Source organism: Schistocerca serialis, chromosome 8 (assembly GCF_023864345.2).
Source record: "Schistocerca serialis cubense isolate TAMUIC-IGC-003099 chromosome 8, iqSchSeri2.2, whole genome shotgun sequence".
Taxonomy (NCBI): Eukaryota; Metazoa; Arthropoda; class Insecta; order Orthoptera; family Acrididae; genus Schistocerca; species Schistocerca serialis.
Window position 1 is genome coordinate 462,120,281 of NC_064645.1, and position 15,267 is coordinate 462,135,547.

A 15,267-nucleotide genomic window follows, 5' to 3' on the forward strand; every position below is an offset into this window, starting at 1 on the left:
TGCCCCTTAATTATAAACCCACAGTGAACAATTTAAAGGGGAGGCCGTAATATTATAAGAAATATTGTCCATTTTTGGGTGATAGGGATTTTTATCTACCTTGACATGGTTTAATTGGGAGTCTGATTTTAAACTGGAAATTCGGAACAATCTTTCCCAAATTGGGATACCTGGCAACCCTAGTGGCAGCTCCATCGTGTTAACGCCCGAGTAACGTGGAGGGGAAGTAGTATTGACTTACATACACACCTGTATTTTTAAAAGTGAAGCGCTGTCATACGCCACCTGTCTAACACCACATTTACAAACGACTCAGTCTGCGAAAGAAGAAAATCTAATTACGAAATCGGAATGCGGCGATCGCTGTCGTTTTTTACATGTTAGGCCTGATATTCCCAATCAAATATAGGTATCCGAGTGCCACTCAACTAACACGCGTGGATTATGTCAGTCTGCCGTTCCGATTTGGTGAACGCTATGAAGTGGGATTATCAGTGTCTTCGTACTATTTTTTATTTAACAGAGGGAGGAGTTGCTCAAGAAGAGATGTTTAAAAGTTTTATCTACGCGAGGCTGTTTTATTACTGCAGCCAATCGCGTGCATTATGCAAACAATTTGCGAAATAATCACGGGTTTAACTTCATTGTAATAAAACATTTTGGAAACTTATAATGGCTAGAAATATTCGAATTGCGTAAAGACATTGCGAGTAATCAACAAAAAGTATTTTGCGTGATGTTCTAGAGCATTAAAGTTAGTAGTATTGTCCCAAGCAACGGTGTAATGTAGGGAGTAGAGACATATCCAGGACGAACGTCTACAGATACCCTAAAATTTTAATATTCTCATTCCTCACCAAAATGACTTTATTCGTTATTATTGAAGTGTCTTTCATTCAGACATCTTTGAGTGTCGATTTATATATTTGTTATTTCAATTATCGACAGTTTATTCTTCACCACGCTTTTTACGTATTTTTTTTCAAACAGGGCCAAATTTGACTGCAGAAACATTAAATACTGAAAAAATCTGAAATTATTTTAGGTGGCCTGTCTTCAGCGTCAAAAAATTGTTTTAATAGAATCCGAAGCTTAAGAATTGTCTCAACTGCGCACATTAACGACAGCCATCTAGTTTTAGAGTGAGATAAGAATAGTCCGATGATTGTCATCAAGGTACGAGCAGAATTCTTTCAGCTTCTCTGTCCTTACTGTGTATACTGAAAAACAAGTAAGTATTTTCATGACGATTATTTCAATGCCGACAGTTAAGACTGCAGCAACGCTTGATAAAGTGTTCTGAAGAATACGGGCAGGGCATCCAATTCCTTCTACATTTTTTGCTAGTTGTTCTTTAATTTGGTGAAACACACCCCGCTGGCCGCGTCGACGAACCCCTCCGAAGTTGGTACTGGTACTGTCTCCCTAAGCGCGATTAATTTATCTAATGGAATTTGCAGTTGTCTTAAAGTGTCTAGACAAAACTTTGTCCAAGATGTTTCGTTATACAGTGAACCAAACTTCAACAGCTTCTGTTGGATTCCGTCAGTTTCTGTTAATTATTGAACGACTAAAGGAAACATCTTTTCAGCCTTGTGGTACAATGTGACGATGCCTGTTCCGTAAAATGAAACTTCTCGCAGTTGTTTTATGCATTCGGACTCGGAGTGTGGTGCGAGAATGTTTTTAACAACCGCAGTAGCTTTGGTCCTGTACTGTGGACTGTCTTTCGGCGCCTTTGAAATCAGGACACGGTGAGGCATTCAGTTTTATGGTACGGTCAACAGAACTGAAGGATTGACGAAGCTTGACAACTTTGTAAGCTGTTGTTAGCTCTCCATCAGAAACGATCAGTTCTTCCTGGGTAGCATCTTTAATCATGTTTTTTGAAATTGGCTTTGATGTCTATGCTACTGTGAATTTCTTGGTATTATTCTCCGCAGAAATATGATGCCTCACATCTGCCTTACCTCAGTGAGTTATTGAGAGGAAATGACTATAAATCTCACACCATGCTTCCTGATCAGTACGTTCTTTCTCGACTAAATACCATTCTTTTGTGTAATCATCCAAAAAGTGACACTTTCTCTTTCCATCCTTAGGCATTTTCCTGCTATGATAAGTCTATTAGATGGTTCAAATGGCTATGAGCCGTGTAGGGCTTAACAGCTGAGGTCATCAGTCCCCTTGAACTTAGAACTACTTAAACCTAACTAACCTAAGGACATCACATCCCCTTGCCCGAGACAGGATTCGAACCTGCGACCGTAGCAGCCGCGCGCGGTTCCGGACTGAAGCGCCTAGAACCGCTCGGCCACAACGGCCGGCAGTCTATTGGATGGTAAACTGTCGACAGTAATACTTTAGTCATCAAAGAACGCGTCACTATACACTTCACGCCTTATATACCCACAGTATGTACTTCAAACAAAACTAACTTGCATTCGTTGTTCGTATTAGAAGGAATCCTCTTTAAGGGGCTCCGGAAAGGCTCAAAATCATGAAAAGTTCAATTTTTACTTTTTTGCGTTTTCTGAATCTGCAGACTATTACCTTTTAATAGATATATAATTTATTCAATTCCGAAGACTACAACAATCTTTAAATTTTTTTTTGAAATGTGTTCTACATGGGCGTGACCCACTGTGGCGCTGTTAAACTGCTGTCAAATGGTGTTATTATTAACGTCCGTGTTCATCAGGTACATTTTAGTGATGTGAGATAAAGTATGTGTTGTGGCTAACCTGTGATGGTTCAATATATATCGCTGGTGTGATTGTCGATTGTTTCATGTTTATTTACTCTGTCGTTATCTCGAAAATATTCGTAATTAATTCTGTTTCTTGAGTCTCTGTTTTGTTGAAGTATAATAATGAGTAAAGTTATTAGAAATCCTCTCAAGGCTTTTAAGAAAAGGAGAAATGTTGGAAAGCCAAAGGTATGTGTTATTACTGTAAACAATAAAGACGATAACCAAGTGAGTGAACCTAACCTCTCAAGTACACCTGCCCATAGCAGTCAAAGTGGGAAAGAAAATACTTCACAGAAGAAGCTTGGTTCAATGAGTGAAAACTATGAATGTTTTATGGGCGAATCGGATGTGAATGAAATATTTGATATGTCGGTTCTCAAAGGAATTTTTTCAAACTGTGTAAGATGTATTCATTGTAGTGAAGTTGGTCTGGAACTCTCCATAATAAAGCACGTAGGACTTGCTAGTGAAATACAACTGAAATGTGATAAGTGTTCATACATGACCACCTTTTGGAACAGTGTTGCAGTAACTGCAACTGAAGAAAGTGGTAGCAAAATCTACGAACACAACAACGAGCGATGCTTGCTTTAGACAAGGAACGCCTTCGGGCTGCAGACAGGGCTGTAAAAAGTCTAGAAATACAAGCAAGAGTAAACAGGAGGAGGAACAAGAGGAAGCTGGAGGAGGAGTTTGCAGAGGATGAAGATCATCCATCCTATGGACCTGGAATGCACTAAAAAGTTAATCCAATCCTTGTCGCTCGATTCCCAAAACTTTTATTTTCTCATACTAATTACATGTTTTCTAAGGATCTTCCAAACATATTTGTTTCATCTTTCAGTAAATGTTACAAAGTACCTTCTGCATAATTTAACACAGCCTTTTTCCAAAAAACTGTATATTTTTGAATATATAAATAAAAAATTGCAAAAAAATATTGTGAATTTTCATTACAATTGAAAAAAAATCATCTTTAATAGCTGAACTAAAATTTTGTAAAATCCCTATGTTAAGTTGTAGCCCATATTCCAATAAATAATCTGTAAAAAGTTCAACTTCCTACCTCAAATACTTTGTGAGGAAAGATGTAATTTATAAGCGTTATTTTAACATTGCAAGTATAGGGCGTTCCGGAGCCCCTTAACAGATGGCTATTCAGATGGGAACTGCCAATTCTTCATCGTGGCGCTGTTTAAATAGTTCCAGGCTGTACTACTGGATAAGTCTGGTGTTTTCTCTCGAATGATGGCGTTAGATCTAGAAGGTGCATGTATCGCCTATCCAGGGTACGCAACATACGACGCCATCTGTGAGACGACCATGTCAACATAAACTTGATGACATAAATAAAAGTAACATGGGCTGCATTTACATTTTGCGCCAACAGATGGCGTTACTTCCGTACTTGAGCCAACCTCGTGACAGTATTTTACAAAATCATGATAAAACCGGGTCTTGTCGGGTTGTCGGGACATGAAGACATGAAGGTCCATACATCGGAACGGTTGACAACCCTAATATTGCTCCTTTCAGAAAAAAAAAAAAAAAAAATAGCTTTAACAGGCCATTCGCAGTTTACGATAAAAATACAAACTAGCTGATTTACTGCCTGTATCTACATAATATTCCTTCTTCTGCTTGTAGCCCTTCAAAACGGAAAAACTAACAAGAAAAATAGCACTGACTACTCGTAATGCCCAAACAGTGGCTTAAAATGTGGCTTTTGAGCAGAGTTTAAAAAATTATAATCAATAGGAGAATACTTGTGATTTTTGCAGTAGTCAACACTTACAATTTTTCGAGAAAAGCAGCAAACCGTGGACGGACAAGTTTTCTTGCCTACTTAATTTCATATTTTGGTTTATTACTCAGCCGGTCGATGTGGCCGACCGTTTCTAGGCGTTTCGCTCTGAAACCGCGCGACCGCTACGTTCGCAGGTTCGAATCCTGCCTCGGGCATGGATGTGTGTGATGTCCTTAGGTTAGTTAGGTTCACGTAGTTCTAAGTTCTAGGCGACTGATGTCCTCAGATGTTAAGTCCCATAGTGCACAGAGTCATTTGAACTATTTTTTTTATTTCCCTTCAAACTAATAGAGACAAACTTTTTCATCCTTTTTTCAGTTTCTACGTTCATCACAGGAAAAAATAGGAATAAAAAAACTGAAAATCGGTTATTTCATGAACTGATTACTTTAAGGAGTATGATATCAAGTAATACTGGCGATGAAAAAAAAAGCGATGTAACTGAAAAGCGGTTGTTTCAGCGATAACCTTCCTCACTACCTCAGGGAAGATCAGGGTGGGTTCCAGAGAAGTTTAGGAACACGTGAAGCAACATTGAGCCTATCACTTATCTTAGATAATAGGCTAAAGAAAGTCAAAACTTAAAGAAAGCTTTTGCCAATGGTGACTGCAGTACACTCTTTGAAATTATGAAGGTAGCAAGGATAAAATACAGGGACCCAAAGGTTATACACAACCTGTACAGAAACCAGTAGAAACACACGAAAGGAAAGGAGTGGTTGAGAACGAAGTGAGACGGGGTTATATCCCATTCCGACTTAATTCAATCTGTACATTAGGCAAGCAGTAAAGGAAACCAAAGAAAAAATTTGGAGAAGGAATAAAGTTGAGGGAGAAGAAATTAAAACTAATAAGTTTGGCGATGAAATTATAATTTTGTCAGAGTCAACAAAGGACTTGTGAAGACAGTTGAACGGAGTGGATAGCGACCTGAAAGGAGGTTATATGTTGTTGTTGTTGTTGTTGTTGTGGTTTTCAGTCCTGAGACTACTTTGATGCAGCTCTCCATGCTACTCTATCCTGTACTAGCTTCTTCATCTCCCAGTACCTACTGCAGCCTACATCCTTCTGAATATGCTTAGTGTATTCATCTCTTGGTCTACAATTTTTACCCTCCACGCTGCCCTCCAGTGCTAAATTGGTGATCCCTTGATGCCTCAGAATATGTCCTACCAACCGATCCCTTCTTCTAGTCAAGTTGTGCTACAAACTCCTCCCCAATTCTGTTCAATACCTCCTCATTAGTTATATAATCTACCCATCTAATCTTCAGCATTCTTCTGTAGCAACACATTTCGAAAGCTTCTATTCTCTTCTTGTCTAAACTATTTATCGTCCATGTTTCACTTCCATACATGGCTACACTCCATACGAATACTTTCAGAAAAGACTTCCTGACACTTCAATCAATACTCGATGATAACAAATTTATCTTCTTCAGAAAAGCTTTCCTTGTCATTACCAGTCTACATTTCATATCCTCTCTACTTCGACCATCATCAGTTATTTTGCCCCCCAAATAGCAAAACTCATTTACCACTTTAAGTGTCTCATTTCCTAATCTAATTCCCTCAGCATCACCCGACTTAATTCGACTACATTCCATTATCCTCGTTTTGCTTTTGCTGATGTTCATCTTATACCCTCCTTTCAAGACACAGAATTACAATGTCATCAGCGAATCTCATAGTTTTTTGTTTCTTCTCCATGGATTTTAATACCTACTCCGAACTTTTCTTTTGTTTCCTTTTCTGCTTGCTCAATATACAGATTGAATAACATCGGGGAGAGGCTACAACCCTGTCTCATCCCTTCCCAACCACTGCTTCTCTTTCATGTCCCCTGACTCTTATAACTGCCATCTGGTTTCTGTACAAATTGTAAATGGCCTTTCGCTCCCTATATTTTATCCCTGCCACCTTCAGAATTTGAAAGAGAGTATTCCAGTCAGCATTGTCAAAAGCATTCTCTATGTCTACAAATGCTAGAAACGTAGCTTTGTCTTTCCTTAATCTTTCTTCTAAGATAAGTCGTAGGGTCAGTATTGCCTCACGTGTTCCAACATTTCTACGGAATCCAAAGTGATCTTCCTTGAGGTCAGCTTCTACCAATGAGCATCAAGGTTAATGGAATGTTAACGCGAAGTGCACAAAGGGAACGATAGTAAAATTCTACAGATATCTTATAAGATATTTGGACGTTTACGAAAAGAGAGCCAAAGTAGAAGCACTAGTATGAAATGGAATTACTTTTGCCAGATGAGGAATGTTCTTGCGAAAACAAAACTAGATCGAAAAGCTACATAGAGAGTTAAACAGTAATCCTAAAATACAACAACATTGGAGATACGTATAACCATTAGCGATATTTGCAGATTTGCTTTACGAGACTATGCGTACGGTAGAAGATGCGTTATGTACCGCAGCTACTAACGTACATACGTTCTTTGTAAAAACAATTATCGGCTGGAGCGACCCTTTAGAACCTATCATACGACGGTCAACCGAACAAGCATAAGGGTTGAAAGAAAAAGAAGGTAAAGATGGTCATTCAACGTTTAACGTTTGTCACAGCTAAGCAGATGAAATTCCATTTGCTCCGACCTGTTCGCGAGGCAGGAAGGGGAGGCTGAGCTCCGGACATTCCAGCCCCGTCCCTTCCGGCTTAACGGCAACAAAGAACTGAGGTACAGAAGAGAGACGCGGGACTGTTAATCCCCGCTCTTCGGAAGCGTACACCTACACGACTGAGTGCCTTGTCCGCAGCCGCTGTCACACACACACCGGAGCATATCCACGTGAATATATATTACAATTTAAATAAATGAAGTGCGTGCTCTGGTACTAGACACGTTGTTAATAAGCTGACTACCATCCCGTAAAGGTAGAAGGAAAGTATGTTGACGGTTAGAATGCAGATGGGGAGTTCAAATGCAAATGGCTCTGAGCACTATGGGACTTAACTTCTGAGGTCATCAGTCCCCTAGAACTTAGAACTGCTTAAACCTAACTAACCTAAGGACATCACACACATCCCTGGCCGAGGCAGGATTCGAACCTGCGACCGTAGCGGTCGCTCGGTTCCAGACTGAAGCGCCTAGAACCGCTCGGCCACCTGACCGGCGCTGATGGGGAGTATAATTAAAGACGAAACAGAATGTACCTAACTGACACAGCGCAATACTACAGCCACACTGGAACGAGGGCATAAAAAATGTCAGAAAAACGGACATCAAGCCCGTTTTACACTAGCAACTTTCTTGGCTAAACAAACTGCTCATGCATAGCGTAAGTCACATGCCAGCAGGTAAATTTTCAAACAACTTACGGGTAATATTTTCAGCGCCGAAATATCGGCGGTCGCTGAAAATATTACGTGGCTGAATACCTGTAAGTTGTTTGAAAATTGTATACGCCAAGAGAAACTCAGGTCTCAGCATGTAAATTATCCGTCAATCATGTAGCGGATTCGAAGATGATGTCAATCATCAAAGCATTGTCCAGAATGTGTACTAAAATACTGTGTATAATTAAGACTGTACGTGAGCGGAAACAGGGGATGGTGAAAACATCCGCTAACATCGGAAGTTACAAATCCTCCGTACGATAACTTATGTGTGAGGATCGCTTCAAAAGTTGTAAGGTAGACGTGAAGAAAATAATTTATTTTCAAAATGTTTTTACAGGCCTTGAACGTAATCTCCATTATTGCTCATGATAGTTTTCCAACGTTATGGCAACTTCTATATTCCGGAGAGGGTACCTTCCTCGTTGAGCTGTCTGATTACTTGGGTCACGTCACTGGAAGCTTCATCAGTTGTAACAAAATGTTTTTCACGGATTTATGTATGTTTACATGTGGGGACATTCAGCCGCCAAATAACTGTTAAAATTCATTGTGAAAAACCTATAGCTGTCAAAATAAATGATAGCTGAAGGTTGGATCACGAATTTTAACGAAGTTTTCCACGGAGTCATTCTTTTAATTTCAGAAACAAATCAAAGTCTGGTGGGCTCGTTTCAGGACTGTATGGTTGGTGGGGGAATATTTCCAACCCATATTTGTCCAATGTTTCTCGCTCTGATAGGGCAATATGCAATCTTCCAATATCGTGCAAAATGGAGGCACTAGTTTCAAGCACGTCAGGTTCTCTTTGAGGAATTTGTGGGCCCAAAACATTTTGCAGGAACAGGGTGTAGTGCGTGCCTGTTACAGACGTCCCCTGGGACACTTATTAGTAGCTATGATTCCATTCACGTCACACGCGTTGATCATCATCAGTTTCACCTTTGACTATTGGCGACGAAATTTTTTCGGGCTTGCAGAGTTGGAACTTTTCTATTACAACGACTGAGACTTCAGTTCTGGCTCAAAATCTCGTATCCAGGTTACATCATGTACAACAATTCTTCTCAGTTGTTGACAAAAAACAAATATACAGAGGAATGGAGAAGGATATGGGGGATCTGTTAGATGACGATCAGTTTGGGTTTAGGAAAGGTCAAGGCACCAGAGTAGCAGTTCTGACACTGTGGTTGATAATGAGGCCAGTACTGAAGGAAACTCAAGACACGTTCATAAGATTTGTCGATCTGGAGAAAGCGTTCGATAGTATAAAATGATGCAAGACGTTTGAAATCACCAGGAAAATAGGAGTAAGCTGTAGGGCAAGATGCGTAATAGACAATATGTATAAGAGCCAAGACAGAAAAGATCAAGAACGAAGTGCTCTAATTAAAAAGGGTGTGAGACAGGGTGGTAGTCTTTCGCCCCTACTGCTCAAACTATACATCGAAGAAGCAACGAGCAAGTAAAGAAAAATTCATGAGTTGAATTAAAATTCATGGTGAAAGCATATCAATGATAAAGTTCGCTGACAGCATTGCTGTAGAGAGTGAAAGTGAAGAATTATATATATATGAAGATGGTATCTGTTCTTTCGGACATGTCCGAAAGAACAGATACCGTCGGCGACCATGCAACTCGTTAGAACGAAATTACAATGAAATGAATACCCCTAGCTGCATACAGGCGTTGATATAAGTCAACGGGAACAGCTGAAAATATGTGCCCCGACTGGGACTCGAACCTGGGATCTCCTGCTTACATGGCAGACACTATATCCATCCTTTTTTTTCATTTTGTTCGCTGTTGATCGTTGTGTTTGGTCGTTGCAGACGTCACATGACATTCGTTCAAGTTCGTTTGTTGATCTTTCCACTCAGTTCTTTATTACAGAGGCCAACCGGCTCTCTGACCGAACACGCTGAGCTACCGCGCCGGCTGCCATTTAAGTAGGAGATCCCGGGTTCGAGTCCCAGTCGGGGCACACATTTTCAGCTGTTCCTGTTGACTTATATCAACGCCTGTATGCAGCGAGGGGTATTTATTCCATTGTAATTTCTTGGAGACGAATTACAGGATCTGTTGACTGGAATCGAAGAAAGACGAAAGTAATGAGACGCAGCAGAAACGGGAACAGCTAAAAACTTAACATCAGAATTGGGGATTACGAAGAAGGCGACGTTAAGGAATTCTGTCACCTAGGCAACAAAATAATACGTGATTGACGGAGCAAGAAGGAGATAAAATCAGATTGACACTGGCAAAAAGGGAATTATTGGCCAAGAGAAGTCTACTAGTCTCAAAAATAGGCCTCAATTTGAGGAAGAAATTTCTGAGGATGTACGTTTGGAGCACAGCATTATATGGTAGTGAAATGTGGCTTGTGGATAAACCGCAACAGAAGGGAATCGAAGTAGCTGATTCGATATGCCAGATGTCTTGCAGTACTATACACATTCAGCATGGGAAAATTAATTAACGTGCAAATGTAACAAAACATTATTCATTATAAGTTTAGTTATACCTATTACAGTAGTTATTATCCTATAGTCCGTCAAAAAAATTAACAATTAATCAGAAGCACTTAAATTACAAAGCGATGCCCAGATGTACCCGTAGCTCCCGGCCCTGCCAGATGCGCTACTCGAAGTAGCTGAGATGTGCTGCTACAGAAGAATGTTGAAAATTAGGTAAGGAATGAGGAGGTCTTCCGCAGCATCAGCGAGGAAAGGAATATATGGAAAACACTGACAAGAAGAAGGGACAAAATGATAGGACATCTGTTAAGACATTAGGGAATGACTTCCATGGTAATAGAGGGAGCTGTAGAGGGTAAAAACGGTAGAGGAAGACAGACGTTGGAATACATCCAACAAATAATTGATCTGAGGATGCAGGTTGCATTTAGTGCTCTGAGATGAAAAGGCTGGAACAGGAGAGGAATTCGTGGCGGCCACTAGTCAGAAGACTAATGACTCGAAAACAAAAACAAATAAAAATAATAAATAAAATAAAATCTTTGATGTATTGTCTATTCTGCTGTTGTGGTACAATGCAAAGGTTGCACGAGACTTTTCCTTTTTCCTCATAAGAGATCAAATATCTGAAGAGATTACACTTTGCGTAAATAAGAATAGAAGTAGATTAAAAGATCTTAATTCAATGAAAATTGTTCGTACAATGAACACGTCAGGAGAAAAATAGCTTAAAAAGGAAACGAGACGAAAATGATACAGTAAAAGGGGCTATGTAATGCTTTGTAAATATCGTTTCGTGTGTTTGTATGTATCTGTTTTCTGGGATAAATAAATGTGATGCTTTGAAATGTTTAGACGACACTTGTCCTTTTATTACTGTAACACAAGAGAGAAGAATTACCCGTACGGTTTCTGTCAAGAACGTCCATTATGAATTCTGCTTTAGTAGTTGGTAAACTCTTATTACCGTCAACAGAACCCTAATGGCCAACGGCCTTGCCGCAGTAGTAACACCGGTTTCCGTCAGATCACCGAAGTTAAGCGCTGTCGGGCTGGGCTATCTCTTGGATGGGTGACTATCTGGTCTGCCGTGCGCTGTTGGCAAGCGGGGTGCACTCAGCCCTTGTGAGGCAAACTGAGGAGCTAATTGATTGAGAAGTAGCGGCTCCGGTCTCGCAAACTGACATACGGCCGGGAGAGCGGTGTGCTGACCACATGCCCCTCGACATCCGCGTCTAGTGACGCCTATGGGCTGAGGATGACACGGCTGCCGGTCGGTACCGTTGGGCCTTCATGGCCTGTTCGGGTGGAGTTTTTATTCTTTTTCTTTTTTAGAGCCCTAATGATAAAACTATCGTCTGATTCTTTGTAAGACGGACAGCCTTCAGAACAAGATGTGTAAATGCGAAAGACCACTCCTGAAAAGTGAGTCTCAGCGCCGGAATAATCATTTATCCAGACTGCTGCCCTGCGACTACTGGAAAGGCTGCAGCCTGTCTTCAGGAACGACACGTTTGTCAAGCCTCGGCACACATATCCGTCCGCTGTGGCAGCACTTGCGGTACGGCTATCTGTATCACTGAGACACGCAAGCCTCCCCACCAACGCAAGGTCCTTGGTTCATGGGAGTTCGTAGCTAGTGAAATGTAACAGTTACTGGATTCGTAGCAATACATCATTCGCGGTGACTTCATCTAGCTGATGCTTTTTGTCGGTGGTGACAGTTGAGGATCTACTTTAACGTGATTCAGTGACCGAAACTCTTTTATTTCAGTTCATTTCTCTGAACCTGTAGACGCGTAATAGCTTAACGTGAATCGACGTTACCCGTTTCTCCCGGTTTTGGAGGGAATTTGATCACTGCGCGTTGACATAGAAGGCTACTACAAAAAATGTTAAAATGTGTGTGAAATCTTATGGGACTTAACTGCTAAGGTCATCAGTCCCTAAGCTTACACACTACTTAACCTAAATTATCGTAAGGACAAACACACACACCCATGCCCGAGGGAGGACTCGAACCTCCGCCGGGACCAGCCGCGGAGGGTACTACAGCGATCATCCGTAGGGACATACCTGAAATAATAAGAAAAAAAAATTAGTTATCGGCCAGCTGCTAAAGGGCCTAAGCTTCTATGCAAAAAAACTTCATTTCCTTTATGCTTACAATTTCCGACTGACAGTAAAAAATGGTTCAAATGGCTCTGAGCACTATGGGACTCAACTGCTGAGGTCATTAGTCCCCTAGCACTTAGAACTAGTTAAACCTAACTAACCTAAGGACATCACAAACATCCATGCCCGAGGCAGGATTCGAACCTGCGACCGTAGCGGTCTTGCGGTTCCAGACTGCAGCGCCTTTAACCGCACGGCCACTTCGGCCAGCGACTGACAGTAGATTCATCGTTACTTTTCATTAACATTTGTGTGTTAATACCATTGAGAAGTAGTTGCTCGAAGTGCTATTTGCAGTGCAGATACACACAAAGAGCTGTGATTGCTTAGTGCTTTCTGCAAATTCTATTTCTTATACGCAGTTTTGTGGAATTTTGGCGCAAAGGCTCGTTTGAGAGCCTAAAAGGGGAAAAAAGCAACCTTTTTACTAAAATTTTACGAAAATGGTAAACGTACAGATTTAGACTGTTGCAATATTGTTACAAATCATAGATGTTCAGCTAAATGTAGTTAATTAGATTTGTCTATTCCTGTCATATACCACGTAATATTTATGTTTAGTGTTACGTTTCAGCTGAGTAATCTAACACAGGTCATATATTAACGACATATGGAAAGAGGTTTTTTTTTAAAAAAAAAAAAAAAGAACGGCAGTGCTTATAAAATTAACTGTACAACCTGTTGGTCACAGACTTACTCTCTCCTCCGTCGCGAGACGAAATGAACTACGAGCATTTTGTGCTTCGTCTACTAAATTTACATGTTAGGAACTCTGCTCATTCCACTACGTCGTACTTTTTTATTTAACCGTATGGCGAGGGCATCCCGTCGGGCAGGCCGTTAGCCGGGTGCCGGTCATTCAATTTGACGCCACTTCGGCGACCTGCAGTCGATGAGGATGATAGGATGATGACGAGGACAGCACAACAACCAGTCCATGGGCGGAGAAAATACCCCGACCCAGCCGGGAATCGAATCCGGGCCCAGAGGACTGACAATCCGTCACACTGACCATTCAGCTACCGGAGGCGGACTACGTCGTACTAAAGCGTAGTCATTTATCTGACTGTGGTAATATTACCCAGAAGTAACATTTTAACTCACACGTGGCAAAACTGCGTCGAATATCATTGTTTCAAACCAGAAACAGATAGTTTTATTTGAATTCTGTTAATGAAGCGTTTATTTGTGGGAATCTATTGGAACCTCGACGTATCGTCAGCTGGTGTGCACGTTTTGTGTGTCTTTCAGAACGTAACAGATACATGCATACAAGAAGAGTTGATGATTCTGATACATTTTCGAAAACCTTTACTTGATTGCATATACTAATAACAACGTAATATGGAATAGTTTTGCTGTAGTACATGTATTACCTGACACCGCAGGAGGCAAGGATGTGGCGTAAAGATGATCTCCATTAAGGCCCCCGTAAACGATCAAACATTTTGTCAAACTTAATTATGCTTATCAAATATTTGTCGGTGATGCTTGACGTGTATGTCAAACATAGATCGTGTTTGCGAGAAATTTTGATTGACGGTAAGTTTGACAAGATGGCGGACGTTGTTTGTATCCACTTACCGCTGCATATGTTTGGTGAAAACCTGTTTTATCACAATTCATCCCACTGTATCGTGAGTTTCCGCAAATAAGTAAACTACGATCAAGCATAAAAACAGAATTGCACTAACAGTTACCAGATTGGTAGAGGTACCATATCTTTCCCAGCCATATATTACCATGAAGAGCTTATGAGCAGAACCAGATTTTACGCAAGTAGTAACATACAAGCGGGAGTGAAGTGAAATAAAAGAAACCAAAGTTCTCCGGTTCTTCAACAGACGATGTGGGTTATATGTTCTCACAATGTGGTATTTTAATGAACTGCCATTAGAGGACTAAGCAGAAGGGAATAAATTTTCGCATACTTGTGTCTAACGCTAAACAAGTGCAACGTTTCATTCTCCATCCGCTGAACGTTTTCGTAATCATCAAATTCTGACTGTACCATTTCCATTAGCAGGTTTTCAGTTGTATATTCTTCTCTGATTTTAAAACATTCGCTAGACCAGCGTCTTATTTACTTATTTTTTAAACACACTAGCAGAGGCAATGTCAGAAATGCTTCATCTGCATTTGAAGCCATTCCCACTAATGCCAAAATACAGCATACGCGAAAAGTATCTGAACCAAAAATAAGGTTAAATTGACAAACTTTATCCGTACGCGTACGGGCTTATTTGATACGTTTGTCGCTGGGTAAGAGCGAACATAGCAGACAAGTTTGCTCTTTTAGTACGGCCTTCACAAGTTTTACAAACTTTAATCGTCCGTCTGAAGAAGGTTTGTATAATCATCGAGCACTAAGAGTAATATTTTTTAGCAGATTTTCGTGGGTAATTCTCTCTTTGTAAGCCACTCCGTAGACAGAATCTTGTTTTTTTCTTCTTCTTTAAACACAATGACAAAGGCAATGCCAGGACTGCTTTTTCTGCATTTGTGGCCGTTGTCACTATTTTCAAAATACTTACGAACACGAACAGCGTCTGTTTCAAACTGACGTTAAACTGACAAACATTGTTTGAACGTGTACGGCTAGCTTCGCAAATCCGTGGTTAGATAGGAACGATTTCTCAAGCCTGTCTGATCGTTTAGGGGTTCTTTACATTGCGGTTCAGCCTTCTGAGTCATATTGCACAACGCTCTGG